This window comes from Carassius auratus, chromosome 13, assembly GCF_003368295.1.
Source record: "Carassius auratus strain Wakin chromosome 13, ASM336829v1, whole genome shotgun sequence".
Taxonomy (NCBI): Eukaryota; Metazoa; Chordata; class Actinopteri; order Cypriniformes; family Cyprinidae; genus Carassius; species Carassius auratus.
In genome coordinates this window covers 23,328,337-23,341,357 of record NC_039255.1, presented here as the reverse complement: position 1 = coordinate 23,341,357, position 13,021 = coordinate 23,328,337, and positions in this window count along the sequence as shown.

Sequence of the window (13,021 nt, the reverse complement as noted above, 5' to 3'; positions counted from 1 at the left end):
CTTCACCCTGTCGTTACAGAACGCTCTCACCGCACATGGAAGCAGCAAGCACCACTTCACTTTCGGAATTCATCCATCACAGCATCAACCGTATGGATCAGCAGCAGGAGAGCATTGTGACCACCGGACGTGCGATCCAAGCGCTGGTGACACAGATGTCCGAGCTCACCCAGCAGATCCATCAATTCACCTCTCCCACTGCCCCCACCGCACCGCCTGCGCCGCCCGTCCCCCAGGAGACCTCCCAGGACCACTTCTGGCCAGAGCCGTGACTTCCGGCGCCAGAGAGTTACTCCGGTGAGCCTAACTTTTGCAAGACTTTCCTTAACAAATGCTCCATGCATTTTGCATTGCAGCCCCGCACCTTCGCGACAGAAGAGTCCAAGGTTGCGTTTGCTCTTTCCCTACTCTCTGGCAAGGCCGCCTTATGGGGGACGGCGGTGTGGGAGAATCAACATCCGTGTTGCACCTCATTCCACGCCCTGTCCGAAGAAATGAAAAGAGTGTTCGATCGAGCCGTGGCCGGCAGGGAGGCCGCTCACCAACTCTCGGACCTCCGACAAGGGAAATCGTCGGTGGCGGATTACTCCATCTAGTTCCACACCCTGGTGGCCGCGTGCCAGTGGAACGAGGCTGCGCAGTGGGATCGATTCCTGCATGGGCTGGATGACCGTGTTCAGAAGGAGATCTACCTCCTCGAGCTGCCCCCAACACTCAACGGTTTCATCGGCCTGGCACTCCGGGTGGACACTCGGATTAATCGCCTGGGTAAACAAGCCAGTCCATCACGCCATTTTCACTCCGGAACAGGGCCGCTCGAGTTGAGAGAACATGGTCGGTCCCATCTACAATCATGAACCCATGCAGGTGGGTAAAGCTCGGCTTTCTAGGAGGGAGAGAGACTATGCTTGTATTGCGGTGACTCGGAGTAGAGCTGCAACTAACGATTATTTTTCTTTCAACTAATCTATTATTATTTTTTCGATTAGTTGACTACTTTAACGATTATTTTTATTACAATAAATAATTAATCTAATGTTATTTTTTGATTAGCTAATGAATCCTTTGGATAACTTTACAAAAAATATATAAGTACAACTTCTAATATAATATTTCAACCTTTATTCATTTTTAACCAATGTGGTTGAAGTTTTTACAGTATAAAATAATAAAGAGGCAAAGAAAATTATTTTACTATGGTAAACATGAGTTTACCATAGCATTTATAATTAAACCACAGTCACAAATTTACAGTTGTCTGAGACGTCATGAAAGGTTCTTTAGCATCACAAACCATAAAATGTAGTCAGGGTTCTGCTATGGCAGGGGTAGGCAAGTTCGGTCCAAGAGAGCCGCAGTCCTGCACAGTTCAGCTCCAACTCTGGAAAAAAAACCTCACCTGCCTGTATCTTATTAATCCTGAGTGGATTGATGAGCTTGTTCAGGTGTTTTTGATTAAGGTTGAATCTGAACTCTGCAGGTCTGTGGCTCTCTAGGACCGAACTTGCCTACCACTGTGCTATGGTTTAGCATGGTTTCTGATCTGGAGCTAATTCGGAGTAGCTCGGTGGTTTGTGACTGTTGTGTCGCGGGAGACTTAGGTCTCTGCAGAGCAAAAGTGGGTGTTTATCACCATGTGGGTGTTTTCAAACTGCTGGGTGTTTCTAAATCATGCAATCTAAATGATCCCCCTTACCCAACCCCACCCCTAAACCTAACGTCACTATTACATCAACCAATCAGGTATCTTGGTGTAAAAACACCTTCATCTAGTAACTCCCATTACTTTCCTGCAGAGACCTATACTTGTCTCGCGGCGCGCTGTCTTTTAAGGGGCCGTTCCCATATCGCATCTTTTGCACGCTCAAGTTCATTATTTCCAATGTAGGTGCGTGGTATGAGTGTTCATAATGCAAGCGACGTGGTCGCGATGTGACATCTCAACTTTTCAGAATGCTGCAAGTGCACCACGGGTCATGTGACAAGAACTAACCAATCAGCTTCATCCTTTCCTATAACAATGTTGAAAGCTCAGCTAAGATGAAGGAACAGCTGATCATAGCTGTATATGTATATATTTGAAATAAATTTAGTAGCAGAGCTACTGCAAGCGATTTTTTGAGCTACAAATCCATTTATCCTTTGCTGAAATTTCCACGTCTTCATGAAGAGAGTGCGTCATGGTTGCTTAGCAACGGCAGACGCCCCAGGGGCGCAACTGCCTGAGTGCTTTGGAAAGAAGGAGAAAGTGGTGCGACTAGCGTTTTCCACGTGTTTTTAGGTGTGATATGTGAACGCCCCTAACGCGTGTTCGAAATCCGGGCCAACACAGACTTTATTAATTTTTATTTTATCCTTACTTCAGCCGCTACGGGTGATCATACCAATAACTTGTAATCTTTACAAGAATATCAGAATCATGCAATGAGCAAGTCTGCGTTTATTAGACACTTAATAATATCACATCAGTTTGTACTTTTAGAATCGCCAAATCTGCTGTGGTCGTTCATCACATCTGCATCAGAGACCTGAACCAGGAAGTCGGTCACCAGATCACACGGTGACCAGTTAAACCGTAACACCGGAGAGTGCCAGGATGTTTTCTTCTAAGGTGCTCGTGCATCGCAGTTGTGCTGCAGTGGTACACCATATCGGTTTTTCAAAGGGAAAAAAGGGCCATTTTATTTGGCATCTGTTTAAAGTATTCCCATACTTCTGATAACAGTGGTGTCTGTTTTTGTGAAAGAATGCAACTTTCTCCATTCCCAGTATGCCATTTAGAGAGATGTTAACAGTGTGACGCGTCGATGTATTTCACGCACATCGACGTATTTTTGTAGTCGACGTAATAGATGACATCGACGCGTCGTTGCAGCACTAACTCGGAGTATTCCATTCATTCATGCCCAGTAAAAGAGACAGCCCGGTAGTAAGTTTGCGGCTACTATCGGGTGGGATCTCCGCCGGGAAGTCCTCAACCACATCTTCGACTCTCCTTCCGGTAAAACTGAGGAGGGAGAACCACACTCATGACTGTCACGCCCTTCTGGACTCTGCAGCCCTACAGTGGTTTCTGGGGTTCGCCAATTTTTTATCGACGTTTTATTCGTAATTTCAGCCAACTAGCCTCACCTCTGACCGCCTTGACCTCCCCCAGTACTCCGTTCAGGTGGTCGGATGCAGCCGAAACTGCATTAACCAACCTCAAGAGTCGCTTCGTTCCTTGTAGCCCCTGATCCCACATGGCAGTTCGTGGTGAAGGTTGACGCATCAGAGGTGGGAGTAGGAGCAGTTCTTTCCCAACGTGCTGCCTCGGACGATAAGATGCATCCCTGCGTGTTTTTCTCACATCGTTTATCTCCTGCTGAACACAATTATGACATTGGTAACAGATAATTGTTGGCTGTCAAATTAGCTTTAGAGGAGTGGCGTCACTGGTTGGAAGGGTCAGGGGTACCTTTCATTGTTTGGGCCGATCACAAGGATTTAGAGTACATTAGAACTGCCAAAAGACTCAATTCCAGTGAGGCTCGGTGGGCACTTTTTTCGGTTGTTTTGATTTTACTCTGTTGTACCGCCCGGGATCCAAAAGTGTCAAACCCGATTCTTTATCACGTCTTTTTGATCCTTCCGCACGTCCGGTGACTCCAGAGTGTATTTTACCTGAGAAAATAGTCATCTCAGCACTCGTATGGGAGGTCGAATTGAAGGTCAAGACGGCCTTAAAAGGGATAACACCTCCGCCCGGATGCCCACCGAACCGTTTATTTGTGCCGGAGGAGTTAAGATCCGATATACTCTGCTCGCGATACTCTGCTCCGGATGAGGGAGCGCACCAAGGCCAAGGCCGATCAACACCGGTCAAAGCCTCCCGTTTACGTCGTGGGTCAAAAAGTGTGGCTTTCTACTAACAATATTCCTCTCCGCTCCGTTTCTAATAGATTAGTTGCCAAATTTATTGGCCGTTTCCTGTCACCAAGATCATTAGTCCAGTGATAGTCCGCCTCAAACTACCTCCAGCGTACAGGAGAATTCATCCCGCCTTTCATGTGTCCAAAATTGAACCCGTGTTTTTTGGTAAACCGTGATCTCAGGCTTTTGCACGTTGTGGGTGAAGTCTGTGTGTTATGCGTCAGCACTGATTAGTTTGTGGGCATCTCCGTTAATTGTCATCAGCAACAGCTGTCACTCATTACTCATCCCTATTTATTGGCGTGTCTAACGTCTTGTGTTCGTGAGAGCGTTGTTTCATGTTTGTAACCTATGTTTGCTTTCTCATCCACTCTACGCACATCACCAGCAAGCAACATCACTTACCTTTGGCTCGCTTCCGCACAGTTCCTGTGTCACCCTCTCCTGCTGCCAACTCATCTCCGCCATCCGGATACTTCACCCACCTGCACCATCCTGGACAGTGTATTCCTCTCAGCTTCATCTTTGTGTCTTTTTGTCGTCTTGTATCGTCATCATTAAACTGTGTTTAACTCGCACTTGATTCCTGCCACTCCTTCACCCAGTCGTTACACAGCTTTAATATGACTATTTTTTTACATTTTTGTTCTAATACCTATTTCAAATAAGTCAGTTTACACCGAAGGGAATTAGTTTGCATGACATTATTTCAAAGTATTGTTACATTAAATTAAACACACACACACACACACACACACACACACACACACACACAAATATATATATATATATATATATATATATATATATATATATATATATATATATATATATATACTACTTGTCCATCTATATTTTTCATTAAATTATTTGTCATTCCCTTTTCTTTCATTTTTCTATTAGATCCGTTTGAGCCATTTTTTGACTCCCCACTGATAGTTCCCCACAGTTATTTTCCATGTTTGGCAGTGAACAGCTTAAATTGATTTAGTGTTAAAGTGTTAATTGAAACTGTTCACTCCTGAACAAAATCTTAAGACCATGGGATGCATCGCAAGTTTTACACATTTTGCACTAGTAGATCATAACCGGGTTGTAAGTGCTGCTTCAAAATGCCAAAAGAAAAAACAGGATCAAGAGACAAAAAATAGAGAGTAGGCAATTTATTGAAAACTGCATTTAAAGTCAAACAGGCTGTTCATCAGCTGATCAAAAATTTAAGACCATTGCCCAAAAATAAACTCACAACAAAACTAAAAGTGTCAAAAAAGGACTCAGTAGTGAGTAGCCCCACCGTTCTTGTTGATCACTTCAAACACTCGTTTCGGCATGCTTGATGTGACTGTTTCCAGGAGGCTGGTGGGAACGTTGGTCCATGTGGTGAAGATGGCTTCACGAAGGGCATCCACGGTCTGGAACTGACGTCCGTTTTTGTAAACTTCCCTTGCCATCCATCCCCAAATGTTCTCAATGGGATTTAGATCAGGGGAACACGCAGGATGGTCCAAAAGAGCAACGTTATTCTCCTGGAAGAAGTCCTTTGTCAGGCGGGCGTTGTGAATTGCAGCGTTGTCCTGTTGAAAGATCCAGTCATTACCACACAGACGGGGCCCCTCGGTCAAGAGGGATGCCCGCTGCAACAGATCCACATAGCCAGTCGCCATTTGACGCCCCTGCACAACCTGAAGCTCCATTTTCCCATTGAAGGAAAAAGCACCCCAGATCATGATGGAGCCTCCTCCACTGTGCCGCGTAGAAAACATCTCAGGTGGGATCTCCTTGTCATGCCAGTAACGTTGGAAACCATCAGGACCATCCAGGTTAAATTTTTTCTCGTCAGAGAATAAAACTTTCTTCCACCTTTCAATGTCCCATGTTTGGTGCTCCCTTGCAAATTCCAAACGGGCAAGTTTGTGTCGTGGGAGGAGACGTGGCCTTTGAAGACGTTTTTTGTTCTTGAAGCCCTTCTCTAGCAGATGACGTCTTATGGTTATTGGGCTGCAGTCAGCATCAGTAAGGGCCTTAATTTGGGTCGAGGATCGACCTGTGTCTTCATGGACAACCCGTCGGATCCTGCGGCTCAGTGCAGGTGAAATCTTTTTGGGTCTACCACTTGACTTTTTTGTCCCATAACTCTCAGGATTTTTTAAGAAATGTAAAATGACTGTCTTACTGCGTCCAACCTCGGCAGCGATGGCGCATTGTGTGAGACCTTGCTTGTGCAGCTCAACAATCCTGCCACGTTCAAAAAGAGAAAGCCTTTTTGCCTTTGCCATCAGGAGATCTTGACAGTATGACTGCTTGAAAAACAATGACATGAAAGCCATATTTTTGTGCAGATTTGACCTTTTTATGGCTATGGTCTTAAACTTTTGATCAGCTGATGAACAGCCTGTTTGACCTTAAATGCAGTTTTCAATAAATTGCCTACTCTCTATTTTTTATCTCTTGCTCCTGTTTCTTCTTTTGGCATTTTGAAGCAGCACTTACAACCCGGTTATGATCCACTAATGCGAAATGTGTAAAATTTGCAAGCATCCCCTGGTCTTAAGATTTTGTTCAGGAGTGTATACGCACACACCATCTGTCTGCTTTAAATCATTTATAGTCTGATTCTGAGAAGGAGTCTTCAGCATGTAGGGGACTAGACACCCAGCACCACCATCATTTACAAGCCCTGACCATTACCTCACACCTCTGACTCATACCTTAATTCACAGAGATGCAGTTGTCAGCCAGTTCACACGTCCAAACCTCTGATGTACCCCCGTCACCCGCTATTTTGGAAAAGTGCAAGATTTGGAGGAAAGTCTCACGTGTGAGTTACTCCCTGTGACACCCAAAGGGGCCTGCGTCACCATTAGATGCTTATAATAGCTGAACACCTGATCCCTGACTGCTGATGGGGGTGAAGATGCCTCGTAAGACATTGTGAATCAATCAGACAGACAAGAAAGGTGACAAGCAAGAGCAGGGCGAAAGAAGGGATATTGTCACGTGAAGACAAATGCTGCTGAGAAAATGTTAGAAACATGAAAATGACATAATATTAACATTTATTTTATTCAACTTTTGTATAAGAGTAATATCACACAATCATGCTGCCTCCATGTTACGCCAATAACTTCCCGGAAACAGCCCAAACAGTCATAGCTAGGTAATGTGACTTTTTCAAATTAGTGACACTCATTTAAAGTAGCAGTGGTAGATCCTCTGGTGTAAGGATGTAGTTCCATGCAGGGTTAGGGTTTATTTTGGGTTTTTTTGGACCCTCCCTGGTTTTTCCTTAGTTATTTACATACTTTTCTGTTGAATTATTTTAAAAGCAATATTACATTTCTTTGTTTCATGACCATATGTTGATCTACCTAAAAATTATATATATATATATATATATATATATATATATATATATATATATATATATATATAAAAAAATTATTGAATCATTTACCAGGGCTGTTGTAAGGGTTTTGGGGCCCTGGTACTGTTTATAGTGTAGGGCCCCCTTTGGCTTACTCACCCTCATGTCATTCAAAACCTGTACAATTTTATTTTATCTTCAAAACACTAATGAATATATTTTTAAGGAAACCTGAGTGTTCTTCAAAAGGCTTGAAACTCAATGCTTTCAAAAGTTCAGAAAGACATCGCAAAAGTAATCCATATGAATCAAGTCTTCTGGAGAGAAATGATGAACATTTTATGTAGGATTTTATTAATGTATAATAAACCTTGGTCAGTGCACAAACATAGAGCACAACAGGTTGAGCACATCAGATATGTTAAATGGAAGTTAAATTGATTAGTTAAGGAGGCTCAAATACGCTTCTGTGACATGCAAGAACGAACCTCATTGGTTCTTATTTGTCTCGCCAGAACATTTGAGCTACTTTTACATGTCTTGAACTAGAAACATCAAAGTTTTGGGTGAATGGATTCAGTTTGGGTTCAATGGAGGACCAGAATCTATTTATTTCAACCTGTTTCTCTAGCAAGACCCGCAGAGTTCAGTTCTAACCCTAATTTTATCCAGTTTATCAATGTATTTATGATTACTTGATTAATTCATGCAAGTGTGTCTGACTAAGGATAGAGCTAACCTCTGCTGGTCCTCTCCAGGAATCGAAGTGAATAGGTTTTTTTCTATATTTCAAATGTAGGACTCTATACAGTATGTTGAATTCCAACTCAAAGCTAAAATCTTCACCTACAAAGTCACAAACATGTTCACGATTTCACTACATACAATGAGGGAGCATGTGAAAAGTATTTCAACATTTATGCTATTCTATGATAATATCTAGCCACACATTTCTGTAATATTCAGCATTTACACTATACATTATAAGAAACGTTATTTCTTCTTCAAGCTGTATCTGAGCACATGTTATGCCTCTCTAATGCAAACTGGTCTTTGTGTGCAGCTCAGTGGTGGTGAAGGTGGTGAAATGATGTGCTATTTCAAGTTTAACATGAGGCTCTTGGCCTTTGAAGTCTAAAGTACAAGAAGGTTACTTTTATACCGATGCTGTCATCTGTCAACAACCATATATTGAAAGATGAGCAGTGTATCTCACAGTCCTGCTGACCTGCACAATCTCACAGAGTTTTCCATTAGTGATAAGACCTTTGTACAGACCAATATCTCAGAGACTGAAAAAAAAGCAGCACATGCTGGTTAGGCATGTTTAGAAGCTGGGATGCTGGTTTGAGCTGGTTTAAGCTGGTCCTTTGATAGTTTAAGATGGTCCTTTGCTGGTTTAAGCTGGTCCTTTGCTGGTTTAAGCTGGTCCTTTGCTGGTTTAAGCTGGTCCTTTGCTGGTTTAAGCTGGTCCTTTGCTGGTGTAAGCTGGTCCTTTGCTGGTTTAAGCTGGTCCTTTGCTGGTTTAAGCTGGTCCTTTGCTGGTGTAAGATGGTCCTTTGCTGGTTTAAGATGGTCCTTTGCTGGTGTAAGCTGGTCTTTTGCTGGTTTAAGCTGGTCCTTTGCTGGTTTAAGATGGTCCTTTGCTGGTGTAAGATGGTCCTTTGCTGGTGTAAGCTGGTCCTTTGCTGGTGTAAGCTGGTCCTTTGCTGGTTTAAGCTGGTCCTTTGCTGGTGTAAGATGGTCCTTTGATAGTTTAAGCTGGTCCTTTGCTGGTTTAAGCTGGTCCTTTGCTGGTGTAAGCTGGTCATTTGCTGGTTTAAGCTGGTCCTTTGCTGGTTTAAGATGGTCCTTTGCTGGTGTAAGCTGGTCCTTTGCTGGTGTAAGATGGTCCTTTGCTGGTGTAAGCTGGTCCTTTGCTGGTTTGAGATGGTCCTTTGCTGATGTAAGCTGATCCTTTGCTGGTGTAAGCTGGTCCTTTGCTGGTTTAAGCTGCTCCTTTGCTGGTTTAAGATGGTCCTTTGCTGGTTTAAGATGGTCCTTTGCTGGTGTAAGCTGGTCCTTTGCTGGTTTAAGATGGTCCTTTGCTGGTTTAAGATGGTCCTTTGCTGTTGTAAGCTGGTCCTTTGCTGGTTTAAGCTGGTCCTTTGCTGGTTTAAGATGGTCCTTTGCTGGTGTAAGCTGGTCCTTTGCTGGTTTAAGCTGGTCCTTTGCTGGTTTAAGCTGGTCCTAAACTGGTCATGTGCTGGTCAGACCAGTTTAGGACCAGTACATGACCAGCTTAAACCAGCAAAGGACCAGCTCAAACCAGTTCAAACCAGCATTTGCTGTTTTTTTTCAACGGTTCACTGATGGCCATAACAGAGGGACCGGGGTCAGACCTAGAATGGCAGCTGCAAAGGTCTGGAGTCCCCTGAAAGTGATGGGCATGCTCAACATTGATGTTTTGCAATGCATTGTTCCATACAAAATGGATCATGTGGGTATTGTCTTTCCCTATAAAGAGTTAAGCTGCACTTGTGCTACAACCTCTCTAAGGTCCCTGTCGAGATCGACTTGTCTGTCATTGTTGCTTGCAAAAATAACCACATCATTCTTCAGAAAGCAGCTGCCTACACCACTGCAGGGCAACAATCAACCAAGACAAGGAGTAACAAAATGGAGCAGCTCCCTGATTACTGATGGATCTTTTAGCCTAAACAATAATTCCTGCAAGTACTACAAAGAGCCACTGCACAGATTATTTGTATGGCAAAATTAAGAGTTATAAGAAGAAACAGAGGTAATAAGCTACTAATGAGAAATGAGTTGAGAGAAATTAAGCATCTAATTTATAAGGGGAAATATTATACTGTTATAGATAAATGGATATGCATTGTCTTTACTTGCAGACAGTACAGAGCTCACAAGCTGTACACACTATAAAGAGCCGCTTCATTGCTGACAAAACATAGAAAACATTTGGAAGTTTTGTTTCCTACAATGAATTGTGGGCACATTTCCAGCTAATGAAGTGCTCTTTTTGTTCTCTGTTTTATAAAGTACACATGGTCCTTCTCGTAAAGAGTAGGGGTGTAACCCTGGTGTCCTGGCCAAATTGCCCCCTGGCCTTTGTCAATCATTGCCTTCTATTTATCCCCATCCATCTCTCTCTCTCTCTTTCTCTCCTCTCCACCTGTAGCTGGTGTGTGGTGAGCACACTGGCGCTGTTGTCCTGTGGCTGCTGCATACTGGTGGTGGTAGAAGAGAGACCCCCTCATGATGATTGTAAAGCGCCTTGGGTGTACAACAATACACAATCAATCACTATATAAAAGTCTCAATTATTCAGCATTGGGTGAGCGACTTTTCTGGAATAAGATAAGGTGGGTGTCAAGGTCAGTTGTAGATGTTGAGATAGGTTAAAATATATCCGAGCAGATTTTAGTGCGCAGAAATGATTGGAACGTTGGAGTGGAAAAGGAAGCATGGATGAATGAGTCGAATGTTCTTGGTGCAAATTGCACTTATTATAAATGTATATGTGTATGTGTCTTCTCTACTTCTATGACTCTCAATAGATTCAGTGGTTGGAGTTGGTGGTTAATACTCCTAGACGAGTTCTGTTCTACTTTCTGATAATGTGTCTGGCTATATTGAACCCCCCCCCCCCCCCCCCCCCCAAAAAAAATGGATAATTTAATAATTGTTGTAATGCTTAAATGTTTTCAACTTCCAAATAGGTGTCCAGTGACTGAAAAATAGAGTTGACACATAATATATTATAATTCAAATGATTAATTAGTTCATTAGAATTAGTTGCTATAAATACACATGACATCAGTTGTCTTCGTATGAAAGACTTGTTTGTCATTAAGTCATCGTGCTACTGATGGGCCCTTCATTACCAAACACCAAGTTACTAAATTAGGATACAATTATGAGTCATTTGCAAACTGTTAAACATTAAACTGTTGGGTACTTTAAACTCTGAATTTTATTGATGAATAATAATAAATTGGGAAACCTTTTTGTAAACCCCTTTGACTAAATGGTTCAGAGGTGTAATTCATTCATGAATATAGTAGCATCGCTAGAAAACGGAAAACACACACATGACATGACTGCTAAAATATTATCATGGAAAATTATTATCCGTTTGCTATATGGTAACCTCAATTGTCAGACACATGATCAATATTATTTTTCTGAACCACAGCTGTATTTCACTCTGGCTTGTGTACCGTGCCCTAATAAATGACTATAGTGACTCCCTTGAGTATTTTGATTACCTTTCAGGCTTTCACTATCCACAAAATGTACAAAACATTTCTAATCTGACCTTTAATTGTCATGCTAGTAATACAATTTGTATAAGCAACTATATACATTTAAATTAAAATTGAAAGATCACTATTGATCTCAGACTTTGGGGATATCAATTTGGTATAGCCATCAGATCAGATTTGATTAATGTCGAACTATGTGATGTGTACCAGAAACACACATGAGTAAAACTCACTTGCGATTCCATTATATTTTGTAGAGCTGGTATCTGTGAGCTCCTGTCTGTAAGTGTTGATCTTCCACAGCAGACAAGAGTATTTGAAGTGAACTACTTATAGTACTCCAGGTATTATCAAACTGTATGGCCAAACCATTAGGAAAAGTATTTTTTAAATCAGAATCAGATCAGAATCAGAAAGAGCTTTATTGCCAAGTATGCTTACACATACAAGGAATTTGTTTTAGTGACATAAGCTTCCAGTACACAAAGACAACAACACATATATATATATATATATATATATATATATATATATATATATATATATATATATATACAAAATAAAGATATATACAAATTGGCAAATAAATAAGTGTATTAACAATTGTGCTATAAATGATAATGGAATAGGATTGAGTGAGATGCAGGAATGTTCTAGGATGAAGGGTTAACAGATAAATATAAGGATATTGCACGTTTATAAGAATAAGTAGGGAACATTTAACTGTTCGTGAGGTAGATTGCCTGGGGGAAGAAACTGTTCTTGTGCCTTGCTGTTCTGGTGTTTGCGGCTCTGAGGCGCCGGCCAGATGGCAAAAGTTCAAAGATGGGGTGACTTGGATGTGAGGGATCCAGAGTGATTTTCTGAACCTTTTCCTCACTCTGGATGTATACAGTTCTTGAAGGGTGGGCAGGGGAGCACCAATAATCCTTTCAGCAGTCCAAACCGTTCTCTGTAGTCTTCTGATGTCTGATTTTGTTGCTGAACCAAACCAGACAGTTATTGAAGTACAGAGGACAGACTCAATGACGGCCGAGTAGAACTGTTTTAGCAGCTCCTGTGGCAGGTTAAACTTCCTCAGCTGGCGAAGGAAGTACAACCTCTACTGGGCCTTTTTAACAATGGAGTCAATGTGATTGTCCCATTTCAGGTCCTGAGAGATGGTGGTTCCCAGGAATCTGAATGACTCCACTGCAGTCACAGTGCTGTTCATGATGGTGAGTGGGGAAAGTGCAGGGGGGTTTCTCCTAAAGTCCACGATCATCTCCACTGTTTTAAGCGTGTTCAGCTCCAGGTTGTTAAGACTGCACCAGACAGCCAGCTGCTCAACCTAAAATTTTAAAATAGTATTTTTCATTTTTGAATAGACAGAATTTCTTGGAGAGCTTTAGCTCAAACCTTGATCATTCGTGAAGCCCTTGATTAGCTTGTTCAGGTGTGTTTGGTTAGGGATGGAGCTAAAGTCTGCAGGGAAGTG